Source organism: Chiloscyllium plagiosum, unplaced genomic scaffold (genome assembly GCF_037043375.1).
Source record: "Chiloscyllium plagiosum isolate Xiang-an unplaced genomic scaffold, Cpla_swu_hap1 HiC_scaffold_42, whole genome shotgun sequence".
Classification (NCBI taxonomy): Eukaryota; Metazoa; Chordata; class Chondrichthyes; order Orectolobiformes; family Hemiscylliidae; genus Chiloscyllium; species Chiloscyllium plagiosum.
In genome coordinates, this window is record NW_028270180.1 from 51,461,708 (window position 1) to 51,475,755 (window position 14,048).

Genomic DNA, 14,048 nt, shown 5'->3' on the forward strand with positions numbered 1-14,048 from the left:
GTAGATATTGTAATATTATTCCATTCAGATATGTTGTTAAACACCTCTGGAGCAGGTGGAACTAGAAGCAAACTTCCTAAATCAGAGAGAGGGACAGTATCAGTGAGCTATAAGAGTGATCTCTGCCATAGGCCCAATCATAAATGACCATCCCGACAGTGTAAATTCACAAGTGTGGATGTTTGCCATTGATGTTTGCCAATGTTCAATGCCATTCATGATTTACTCAGATACTGAAGCAGTCCTTGTCTAAATGCAACAAGGACCTGGAAATACGCAGGTGTGTGCTTAAAAGTGACAAGTACCATTTCCATTACACATATGCCAAACAACGATTTCCTCTAACAATAGAAAATTGAACCGTATGCTCTAACGTTCAATGCCACCACCATCACTGAACACCCACCTAGCAATATCCTGGGGATTACAGTTAACCTGAACTGGACTGACCATATGATTCCATTACCCATTCCTGTGAAGGGTTTATGCTAAAACATCGACTCTCCTGTACCTCAGATGTGGCCTGACCTGTTTATGCTTTACCAGTGCCACACTTTGACTTATGAAAATTAATTGGCCACAAGAATATGCCAGGGGCTAGGAATCCTGCAGAAATAACTCACTTCATGATCTCCGAAAGCCTGTACCCCATCGATAGACACATATTGAATATGGGTGTGATGAAATACCACCCCCACCATTTCCGTGGGTGAGTGCAGCTTCACCATTCATTCACTGATACTCAGTAGTAGCAACACCTGCCATCTACACGGTGCTCTGCAGAAATCTATCAAGGCTCCTTACAACGTACATCTAAAGCCCGATCATCAAGAAGGACAAGGGTCGCCGATACATGGGACCCCCACCATCTGAGGAGCAGGAGAGTTGACTATTCACAACATTAATACAAAGGAAAAAATACATATTTTCAAAGTTATTGCACTTAATAATAATAATGTGGTCTTGGGTGTGGGAATGATATTCATCTTTTCAATGTTCCTTACTGTGAGTTGGGCACTGTTGTCATCATATTGTTGTTATAAAAGTGAACAGAATAAATGGGTGGATTTTATGCATATTGGACAATCTAAAAGTTGGTATTATGAAAGGATGTCAGAACTTCAGTAAAAAGACTTTGCTGTTCATGGTTAGAACAATGCTGTAAACATTTACACAGAGATTTCCAGCTCAAGTCACACACAACGACGTTGGGCTGGGATGACGCTGGCCATCAATGGAGTTGCACAATTCTGTTTGGATACTGACATTGTGGAGCTAACATACACTGGATATGGTTTATGATGGATTCACTGTAAGCTGCCATGTGCTGCGGGAGACCATCACCTTTATAACACCGTCATTCAGGATCAGGTCAAAGGTGCAGAATTACAGAGTTTAGGGACACACCAGAATAAATATACTTGCAAGACATGGCTGTTTACAGGTCATTGTTATAAATGTTGAACTGCGTCTGGACCAGCGCCATGTGCGAGTCCATTGACCAGTCTGCCCCACACACATCTCCCTGTTGTTCAGGTATGTCGCTAACCAGTCTATTGTGATGGATTGTGTGAGTAACTGCCCAGCTCCAGTTTGGAAGCTCTATGGACAGATTTTGGAGATGGCCAGTGTTTTGGAGGTCATGGTGAGGTCCAGTAACACTGTGCCTGAATTCAGGCTTTTCCTCAAAATCATTTCCAAAGGCTTTGCTGTCTGCAAGATGGTGTGTTCACTCATCTGAACATGAATCGGCTGTTTACTACAGTCACTGAATTGTGTAATAGTTAGGTGTGCGCTCTGGTATTTCAATTATTGTTCACTTCAATTCTTTTCAACTGAAAATATTGATGTTTGATTTATTTTAAAATATGTAAGAAATAAAGTGATATTAACTCTTCACTATACAAAATGTAAAATTGACCTGCTGCATATTTCTCTCAGACTAATCAAGCAACAATCACTATTGCCTGGTTAGCAAGATTATGTGAACAGGACTATGTCCCAGGCAACATCACCATCCTCTCTGGTAGGTTCTGTCTCACTGAAAGGACGCAGCCAGGCAGACGAGGGCAGCTCTTTGGCATATGGGGCAGCATGGTGGCTCAATGGTTAGCACTGCTGCCTGACAGCACCAGGGATCCAGGTTCGATTCCGGCCTTGTAAACTGCCTGTCTGGAGTTTACACTTTCTCCCCATGTCTGCGTGGGTTTCCTCCCACAGTCCAAATATGTGCAGCTCAGGTGAATTGGCCAGGTGGGTTGCTCTCTGGAGGGTTAGTGCGGACTGGTTGGGCCGACGGGTCTGTCCCCCACTGTAGGGAATCTAATCTAATCATAGTGCTCAGCATTGATGCCCGACACACCTCCCACGGTATAGTAACCATCACGGCCCAACAGACCTCCCACTGTACAGTAACCATCACGGCCCAACAGACCTCCCACTGTACAGTAACCATCACAGCCCGACATACCTCCCACTGTACAGTAACCACCATAGCCCGACATACCTCCCAATGTACAGTAACCATCACACCCCGACATACCTCCCACTGTAGAGTAACCATCATGGCCTGACATACCTCCCACTGTACAGTAACCATCACGGCCCTAGAGACCTCCCACTGTACAGTAACCATCACAGCCCGACATACCTCCCACTGTACAGTAACCATTACGGCCCAACAGACCTCCCACTGTACACTAACCATCACAGCCCGACATACCTCCCACTGTACAGTAACCATCACCGCCCGACATACCTCCCACTGTACAGTAACCATCGCACCCCGCCATACCTCCCACTGTACAGTAACCATCACGGCCCGACATACCTCCCACTGTACAGTAACCATCACAGCCCGACATACCTCCCACTGTACAGTAACCATCACGGCCCAACAGACCTACCACTGTACAGTAACCATCACAGCCCGACATACCTCCCACTGTACAGTAACCATTACGGCCCAACAGACCTACCACTGTACAGTAACCATCACAGCCCGACATACCTCCCACTGTACAGTAACCATCACACCCCGACATACCTCCCACTGTACAGTAACAATCACAGCCTGAAATACATCCCACTGTACAGTAAGCATCACGGCCCAACATACCTCCCACTGTACTGTAACCATCACGGCCCAACAGACCTCCCATTGTACACTAACCATCACAGCCCGACATACCTCCCACTGTACAGTAACCATCACGGCCCGACATACCTCCCACTGTACAATAACCATCACGGCCCAACAAACCTCCCACTGTACAGTAACCATCACGGTCCGACATACCTCTCACTGTACAGTAACCGTCACGGCCCGACATACCTCCCACTGTACAGTAACCATCACGGCCCAACAGACCTCCCACTGTACAATAACCATCACGGTCCGACATATCTCCCACTGTACAGTAACCGTCACGGCCCGACATACCTCCCACTGTACAGTAACCATCACGGCCCAACAGACCTCCCACTGTACAATAACCATCACGGCCCAACAAACCTCCCACTGTACAATAACCATCACGGTCCGACATATCTCCCACTGTACATTAACCATCACACCCCGACATACCCCCCACTGTACAGTAACCATCACGGTCAGACATACCTCCCACTGTCCAGTAAACATCACGGCCCGACATATAGGTATAGGACAGATGTTAGGGAGATTCTTCACACAGCGAGTCGTGAGTTCATGGAATGCCCTGCTCGTACCAATGGTGGACTCTCCCTCTTTATGGGCATTTAAGTGGGCATTGGATAGGCATAAGGAGGATAGTGGGCTAGTGTAGGTTAGGTGGGCTTGGATTGGCGCAACATCAAAGGCCAAAGAGCCTGTACTGCGATATATTCTTCTATGTTCTATACTTCCCATTGTACAGTAACCATCACGGTCCAAATACCTCCCACTTTACAGTAACCGTCAACAGCAGCACTGTGGCTCAGTGGTTAGCACTGCTGCCTCACAGCGGCGGCCTCAAGTGACAGTCTGTGTGGAGTTTGCACATTCCCCCCGTGTCTGTATGCGTTTCCTCTGGATGCTCCGATTTCCCCCCACAGTCCAACAGTGGATTGGCCATACGAAATTGCCCATAGAGTTAGGTGATTTAGTCAGAGGAAAATATGTCTGGGTAGGTTACTCTTCGGAAGGTTGGTGTGGACTGGTTGGGTCAAACGGCATGTTTCCACACTGTAGGGAATATAATCTAACCTCCAAATACCTGCAATCTCAGGACACATTTTCTCCTCTAGTATCCGCTGGCCATTTGAGGGTCGAGAACACCATCCCAGCAGACAGACCATTCCCTTTTTGTTTCTAACTTTTAAATATATGGCCTCATTTGATGACTGCTTAACAGTATTGTCTCTAAGCACTGTTGTTATGTCCTTCTTAATCAAAGGGGCAACTCCCCCCCCTCACTTACTTGTCCTTCTGTCACGCCTGTAGCTTCTGTGTCCTGGAACACTGAGCTGCCAGTCCTGCCCTTCTCTCAGGAGAAAGTGAGGTCTGCAGATGCTGGAGATCAAAGTTGAAACTTTATTGCTGGAACAGCACAGCAGGTCAGGCAGCATCCAGGGAACAGGAGATTCGACGTTTCGGGCACAGGCCCTTCTTCAGGAATCCTGAAGAAGGGCCTGTGCCCGAAACGTCGAATCTCCTGTTCCCTGGATGCTGCCTGACCTGCTGTGCTGTTCCAGCAATAAAGTTTCAACACTGCCCTTCTCTCAGCCATGTTTCTGTTACAGCTATAATATCTCAGTTCCCAGAGCTAATCCATGCTCTGAGCTCGTCTGCCTTACCAGTCATGTCTCGTATGTTGAAATAAATGCCCTTTAAACCAGAAGTCTTTTCCCTCCCTCGACTATGCCCCTGGCTATCCTTGCTCTTGATGGCTGATGTACTTTCCTCTGACTTTTCGATGGTCCCTCTCTTACTCAGAGTCACAACTCCCTGGGTAACTCGGTAACGGCAAGCAGAGGGGCAGCCGAGACCCGGAAGCAGTTAGTGTAAGCTTAGCTGGGTTAGTTTTTTCCCCCTTTAAAAGCGTGAAGGAGAGGAACCCGAGGCACTACACGGGTAGTGCCTCCCACCCGCCCTCCTCCTCTAACCTATTAATAACATCTGTTGTGGCAAGCAGGTAAGTGCTGAATTTTGCTTGTATTATTTAGACACAGTTTTTGTTTAAACAGTTAGCTTTAGAGGGATGGCAGTGAAGGCAGTGCAATGTTCCTCCTGCAACATGTATGAGGTGAGGGATGCCATCGACGTCCCTGCCGATTACACTTGCAGGAAGTGCACCCATCTCCAGCTCCTCCAAGACCGTGTTAGGGAACTGGAGCTGGAGTTGGATGAACTTCGGATCATTCGGGAGGCAGAGGGGGTCATAGATCAGAGTTATAGGGAAGTAGTAACTCCAAAGATGGCAGATAGATGGGTTACAGTGAGGGGGACTGGGAGGAAGCAGCCAGTGCAGGGACCTCCTGCGGCCATTCCCCTCAAGAACAAGTATACCGTTTTGGATACTTGTGGGGGGGATGACTTACCAGGGGTAAGTAACGGGGCTCAGGTCTCTGGCACGGAGCCTGTCCCCGTTACTCAGAAGGGAAGGGTGAAGAAGAGCAGAGCAGTAGTAATTGGGGACTCGATAGTTCGTGGCACAGATAGGCGGTTTTGTGGGAACGAGAGAGACTCACGTTTGGTATGTTGCCTCCCAGGTGCAAGGGTACGTGATGTCTCTGATCGTGTTTTCCGGGTCCTGGAGGGGGAGGGGGAGCAACCCGAAGTCGTGGTCCACATTGGCACCAACGACATAGGTAGGAGGAGTGCTGAGGATGTTAGACAGGCTTTCAGGGAGCTAGGTTGGAAGCTTGGAGTTAGAACAAACAGAGTTGTTGTCTCTGGTTTGTTACCCGTGCCACGTGATAGAGATTCGAGGAATAGGGAGAGAGAACAATTAAATGCGTGGCTTCAGGGATGGTGCAGGAGGGAGGGGTTCCAGTTTTTGGATAACTGGGGTTCTTTCTGGGGACGGTGGGACCTCTATAAACAGGATGGTCTACACCTGAACCTGAGGGGAACCAGTATCCTTGGGGGGAGGTTTGCTAGTGCTCTTGGGGGGGGTTTAAACTAACTCGGCAGGGGCATGGGAACCCAGATTGTAGCTTCAGGGTGCAGGGCCTGGAGTGTAGGGAGGTGAGGAACATGGCATCAATTTCCAAGGAGGGTGCCTGTAAACAGGGAAGTTGTTTGAAGTGTGTATACTTCAATGCAAGAAGTATACGAAATAAGGTAGGTGAACTTGCAGCGTGGGTTGGTACCTGGGACTTCGATGTTGTGGCTATTACGGAGACATGGCTAGAACAGGGACAGGATTGGCTGTTGCAGGTTCCGGGATTTAAATGTTTTAGTAGGTTTAGAGGTGGGGGTAAAAGAGGGGGAGGTGTGGCATTGCTTGTCAAAGACAGTATTACAGCGGTGGAAAGGACGATGGATGAGGACTTGCCATCTGAGGTAGTTTGGGCTGAGGTTAGGAATAGGAAAGGTGAGGTCACCCTGTTGGGAGTCTTTTACAGGCCTCCTAATAGTCCTAGAATCATTGAAGAAAGGATTGGGAAGGTGATTCAGGAGATGAGTGACAGTAATAGGGTGGTTGTTATGGGGGACTTTAACTTTCCTGATATTGATTGGGAAAGCTATAGCTCAAGTTCGTTAGATGGGTCAGTGTTTGTTCAATGTGTGCAGGAGAGTTTCCTGACACAATATGTAGACAGGCCAACAAGAGGTGAGGCCATACTGGATTTGGTTCTGGGTAACGAACCAGGCCAGGTGTTAGAATTAGAGGTAGGTGAGCACTTTGGGGATAGTGACCATAATTCGGTGATTTTTACACTCGTGATGGAGAGGGATAAGTGTGTACTACAGGGCAAGAATTATAGCTGGGGTAAGGGAAATTATGATGCGGTGAGGCATGACTTAGGATGTGTGGCTTGGAAAAGTAGACTCCAAGGCAAGAGTGTAAATGATATGTGGAACTTGTTCAAGGGGCAACTATTGAGTGTCCTTGATAATTATGTACCTGTCAGGCAGGTAGGAAAGGGTCGTGCGAGGGAGCCGTGGTTTAATAAGGAATTGGAATCCCTTGTTAAATGGAAGAGGGCGGCCTATCTCAAGATGAGACGTGAAGGTTCAATTGGGGCGATTGAGAGTTATAGGGTAGCCAGGAAGGACCTGAAGAGAGAGCTAAAAGCAGCAAGGAGGGGACACGAAAGGTCCTTAGTAGATAGGATTAGGGAAAACCCTAAGGCTTTCTATAGGTATGTTAGGAATAAAAGAATGACTAGGGTAGGAATAGGTCCAGTCAAGGATAGTAGGGGGAAGTTGCGTGTGGAGGCGGAAGAGATTGGGGAGACACTGAATGAATACTTTTCTTCAGTATTCACTCAGGAACAGGGCATTGTTGTCGATGAGAATACTGAGGCACAAATAAGTAGAATGGATGGCTTTGAGGTATGTAGAGAAGAGGTGTTGGAAATCCTGGAAAAGGTGAAAATAGATAAGTCCCCTGGGCCTGATGGCATTTATCCTAGGATTCTCTGGGAAGCAAGGGAGGAGATTGCAGAGCCATTGGCCTTGATTTTTATGTCCTCTTTGTCTACAGGAGTAGTCCCAGAAGACTGGAGGATAGCAAATGTGGTTCCCTTGTTCAAAAAGGGGAGTAGGGATAGCCCTAGTAACTATAGGCCGGTGAGTCTCACTTCTGTTGTGGGCAAAGTCTTAGAGAGAATTGTAAGGGATAGGATTTATGCACATCTAGATAGGAATAATGTGATCAAGGATAGTCAGCATGGTTTTGTGAAGGGCAAGTCGTGCCTCACAAACCTTATTGAATTCTTTGAAAAGGTGACGAAGGAGGTTGATGAGGGGAAAGCGGTAGATGTGGTATATATGGATTTTAGTAAGGCGTTCGATAAGGTTCCCCATGGTAGGCTACTGCAGAAAATACGGAGATATGGCATTGAGGGTGAGTTGGAGGTTTGGATTAGGAATTGGCTGGATGGAAGAAGACAGAGGGTAGTAGTTGATGGCAAAGTTTCTTCATGGAGTGCCGTCACTAGCGGTGTTCCGCAAGGATCTGTTTTGGGACCATTGCTGTTTGTCATTTTTATAAATGACCTGGAAGAGGGGTTAGAAGGTTGGGTGAGCAAGTTTGCGGATGACACGAAAGTCGGAGGAGTTGTTGACAGTGAGGAAGCATGTGGCAGGTTACAGCAGGATATAGAGAAGCTGCAGAGCTGGGCAGAAAGGTGGCAGATGGAATTCAATGTAGCTAAGTGCGAGGTGATTCACTTTGGGAAGAATAACAAAAAGATGGGGTACTGGGCTAATGGTCGGATACTTGGTAGTGTGGATGAGCAGAGGGATCTTGGTGTCCATGTACACAGATCTCTGAAAGTTGCCACCCAGGTAAATAGTGCGGTGAGGAAGGCATATGGCGTACTGGCTTTTATTGGTAGAGGAATTGAGTTCCGGAGTCCTGAGGTCATGATGCAGTTGTATAAGACTCTGGTACGGCCGCATCTGGAATATTGTGTGCAGTTTTGGTCGCCATACTATAGGAAGGATGTGGAGGCATTGGAACGGGTGCAGAGGAGGTTTACCAGGATGTTGCCTGGTATGAAAGGAAAATCGTATGAGGAAAGACTGAGGCACTTGGGGCTGTTTTCACTAGAGAAAAGAAGGTTTAGGGGTGACTTGATTGAGGTGTACAAGATGATTAGGGGGTTAGATAGGGTCGACAGTATGAACCTTTTCCCGCGTATTGAGTCGGGTATTACAAGGGGGCATAGCTTTAAATTAAGGGGGGGTAGATATAGGACTGATGTTAGGGGTAGGTTCTTCACTCAGCGAGTCGTTAGTTCATGGAATGCCCTGCCAGTAACAGTGGTGGACTCTCCCTCTTTATGGGCATTTAAGAGGGCATTGGATAGGTATATGGAGGATAGTGGGTTAGTGTAGTTTAGGTGGGCTTGGATCGGCGCAACATCGAGGGCCCAAGGGCCTGTACTGCGCTGTATTCTTCTATGTTCTATGTTCTATGTTCTAAAATTTCCTCCCTGAGATACTAGTGCCCCTCTGCTTCAAATGCAAGCCATCCCCTTTGTATAGGTCCCCTCTACCCCAGAAGAGATCTCAATGGCCCAAGAACTGAAAACCCTGACCAATACACCAGCTCCTCAGCCACACATCCATCTGGCATATCTTTCTATTTCTATCCTCACTGGCACGTGGCACTGGGAGTAATCTGGCGATCATTAACGTCAATATCCTCCTTTTTTAACTTCTCACCTAACTCCTTGTAATCATTTCACAGGACCCCATTCCTTTGTCTACCTCTGTCATATGGACCGATGTGCACAATGACCTCTGGCTGTTCACCCTCCCCTTCAGAATGTTCAGTAACCGCTCAGAGACATCCTTGACCCTGGTACTCGGGAGGCAGCACATCATCCTGGGGTCTCTTCTGCAGCCACACAGTCTCCTGTCTGTCCCCCTCACAACTGAGTTTCCTATAAGTATTGCGATCATTACAGAGGATTTGGCAAACAGAAACAGGGAGGAACTCTCTGCAGTTGGGTCCATGTTAGGAACGTGGAGTATTTTAAAGTGATGCAGTGAGAACGCAGGGCCAGTGTGCTCCTTGAAGAGTGAATAGTAAAGGCAGCAAGTCCAGGGAATACTGATCAAGTGATATCGTGAGTTTGATAAAGAAAATACAGTGGAATAAAATCAGGTGACGCCCTTCACAAGTATAGAGAGTGCAAGGGAATTGTGGAAAATGAGGGACAAACAATGGTCATGAAATATATTTGGCTGATACGAGTGCAGAAAAGCCACAGGTATTTTATCAGCATCGTGAGAGTAAGAGGCTTCCCAGTGAAACAGCGAGGCCTGTGAGACACCAAAGGACAATCTGTGCATGGAGCCAGAGGAAGCAGGTGAGGTCTTCAATGAATACTTATCATCTGTATTCACACAGGACAGTAGCCAGGAATTTCAGTCGGGATGGTGAGGTTCCAGAATATGTTAAGATCAATAAGGAGGAGGTATTAAATACTTTCACAGGCATAAAGGTGGAGAAATCCCCAGTACACAATTAAAATGTATCCTAGGCTGCTATGGGAGGTAATGGAGGAGATTGCTAGGGCCCTGGTGGATATATTTAATACTTTGCTGGCCACGGGTGAAGTGCTGAATGACTGGAGATTCGCTAATGTGGTTCCTTTATTCAAGAAGGGTGGCAGAGATAGGCCAGGAAATTACAGAGTAGGTAGTCTGACAGCAGTGAGAGGGTAATTGGGAACAATTCTAAGGGACAGGTTGAATCAATAACTGGAAAGACAGGGATCGATTAGTGATAGTCAGCATGGATTTGGAAGAGGAAGATAATGTCTGATGAAATCAGCTGAGATTTCTATGAAATTACGATTGACGGTATTGATGAGGAGAAAGTGAGGTCTGCAGATGCTGGAGATCAGAGCTGAAAATATGTTGCTGGAAAAGCGCAGCAAGTCAGGCAGCATCCAGGGAACAGGAGAATCGACGTTTCGGGCATAAGCCCTTCTTCAGGCTTATGCCCGAAACGTCGATTCTCCTGTTCCTTGGATGCTGCCTGACCTGCTGCGCTTTTCCAGCAACACATTTTCGGTATTGATGAGGGCATTGCAGATAATGTGGGTTCCATGGAATTCATTAAGGCCTTTGACAAGGTCCCACCTGGAAGGCTGGTCCAAAAACGAAGAGCCACTGGGATCCAAGGCAAGTTGGCAAATTGGATCCAAAATTGTTGTGTGGGTTGGTTTTGTGATTGAAAGCCTTTGCCCAGCGGGTGTATCACAGGGATCTGTGCAGGAACCATTGCTGTTCATTATGGGCATCAACTCTGAAGTGAAAGCAGAAGGTATCATTAGCAGGTTTGCAGATGACATGAAAGGTGAGGGTGTTGTCCACAGTGAGGGGGGAGTCTCAGGCTACAGTCTGAAGGTTGAGGCTGGGACAGAATTTCAAGAGAATCATTTCAATCAACAAGCCCGGCAAGAGCACAGCAGGCAATGAGGGAACACTGATCAATTAAGCTGCATTTACTTTAATGTAAAAGGCCTAACAGATTATATAGATGAACGCACGGCATGGAAGGGAACATGGGACAGGGATATCACAGGAATTACAGAAACACAGCTGAGGTAGGGGCAGGACAGGCAGCTCAATGTTCCCTGGACAGATGCTACAGGAAGGATAGAAGGGGAGACAAGAGAGGAGGGGGATTGGTGTTTTTGATCAGTGAACACATCACTGCAGCACTGAGAGAGGATATTCCTGTGGATCCCCCAGTGAAGCTGTATTAGCAGAACTTAGAAATATAGCTGAATGATCAGTTTGATATGACGATACTGCAGGCCCGCAGTAGTCAGCGGGAAATTGAGCAGCAAATACGTCGGAGATCTCAGATATCTGTAAGAATGATAGGGTTGTAATGGTTGTGGATTTTAACTTCCTAAACCTAGACTGAGACTGCCATAATGTTCACAGCTTGGATGGGAGGAATTTGTTCAGTGTGTTCAAGAAAACTGTCTCAGTCAGTACGTAACTGGTCCGATTGGAGAACGGGATGAAACAACTCTCCCTTCGGAAACAAGGTCGAGAAAGGGGCTGAAGTGTCTGTGGGGCAGCACTTTAGCAAAGTCACCACAATTCTATTAGTTTGAAAATAGCGATGGAAAAGGACAGGCCTGGTCCACAAGTTAAAGATCAAAACTGGCCTTGCCCCAGTCCAGAAGGTATTAGGCAAGACTGTCCAAAAGTTGATTCATGGAGGCTATTTGAAATTAAAGGGATGTCAGGCAAGTGGGATTCTTTCAAAAGAGAGATAAATTAAGATTTCTGGCCAGCATATTCCTGTTAGTGTGAAGGACAATGCTGACACAAGTGGGAAATGCTGGAGAACTGGGGATATTGAGGCTCTGGTCAAGTCAAAAGGTGGCACATGTCCTATATAGCCAGCTGGATTAAGTCAATCCCTTGAAGAACATTGTGGGTGTAGTAATATCCTTAAGAGGGACACCATGAGGGCCTAAAGGGGAACTGACAGAGCTTTGGCAGAGAAGGTTCAGGAAAATCCAGAGAGATTCTACAAGTATATTAACAACAGACGATTAACTCGGGACAGAATGTGACCCCTTAAAGATCAATGAAGCCATCCGAGTGTGAACCCACAGGAAATGGGTGAGATCTGAAACAAGAAATTCACGTCACAACTTACTGTGGAAAAAAAATGCTGGGGAAGCAGGGAAATAAACAATGATATTTTCAAACGAGTCCACACTGGAGAACAGGAGGTGCTGAAGGTTTTCAAACACATTAAAATTAGACAACTCCCTGGGAACTAATCAAGTATATCCTAGGACATTTGGGTTAATTAGGGAAGAAACTTACAATGATATTTCTATCACTGACAGCCACGGGTGGTGAGGTGGAAGTCTGGACGGTGGCTAATGTTGTGCCAGTATTTAGGATAGGCTGTGAGGGAAAGCCAGGGGTCTAAACACCAATTAGCTTGATGTCAGTGGTACGAATGTTGTTGGAGGCGGACACAAACGGACACAAAATGGGCTTGACAGTAAGAAACAGAGGGTAGTGGTAGAGGGTTGTTGTGCAGACTGGGGCTTCTGACCAGCAGTGTGCCATGAGGATCGGTGCAGGATCCACACACGTGCATTATTGACATAAACGAGAATAAATGAATTATTGTTTGTAAATTTGTGGATAGTAAAATACATGTTATAATTGCCAGCGAATACAGTTATCAAAGGTGATCTTAATCAACTGAGCCAGTGGGTCCAAAAATGAAAGATGGGAGTTGAATTCAGGTGTTGGGCGTTGTTAAGATAAACCAGGGAGGCTAACACAGTTAATGGTTGGGCTCTGGACAGTGTTGTCTAGCAGAGAAAGACCAAGGGGTGCACTTACATTGTTCCTTGGAAGTGGCATCACAGGTGGACAGGGCGGGGAAAGCAGATTCGGCACACTAGCCCTCATGGGTCAGAGCATTGAGTAAATGGATTGATACAGCTGTACAAGACATTGCTGGGTCTCCAGTTGGTGTACTGTGTAGAATTCTGATCATCCTACTTCAGGAAACTGCAAATGGAACAAAGATTGACGAATATGTTACTGATACTGGAGGGATTTACAAAAACAGAAAGCAACATGGGGGAATGAGATGGATTTGGCAGATAAGGTTAAGGAGAATCCAAAGAGATTCTATAGCACACAAGTACAAAAAGACTACTAGAGAGACAATAGGGCACCTCAAAGATCAATAAGGCCATCCATGTCTGGAACCACAGGAAAGGGCGCGACCCGAAATCAATATTTCATGTCAGAACGTACTGTGGACAAAGACTAGAAAACAAAAGGAAATTAATAGTGATGTCTTGAATAAGAGTCCCCATTACAGAAGAGGTGGTGCTGGAGGTCTTAGAATACAAAGGTATAGAAAGTCCTAGGTCCTGAACAAGCGTACCCCAGAACATTGTGGCAAAGTCGCAGTGGGGACCGTGGCAGAGATATTTTTATCATTATCTTTCATATTTCCATTGGTGGCTGAGGGGTGATCTTATAAAGATTTATAAAGGCATGAGGGGTATACGCAAGGTGAATAGTGATGGTCTCTACCCCAGGGTAGGGGAATCCACAACTAGAGGGCATAAATATGAGGTGAGAGCGGAAATACTTAAAAGCGACCAGAGGAGAACATTTCCACACAGAGAATGGTGCACATATTGCATGAGCTGCCACTGAAGTGGTAGAGAAAAGTACAATTACATCATGGAAATGACATTTGGGCAGGTACATGGAGAGGAGAAGGTTTGACGGGATAGGGACCAAACGTGGGCAAATGCGACTCATTCAGGAGCTTTGGTCAGCATGGCTCTTTCTCCAGTTATTGGAGGAGGAGACTACTGAGATAAGGTAT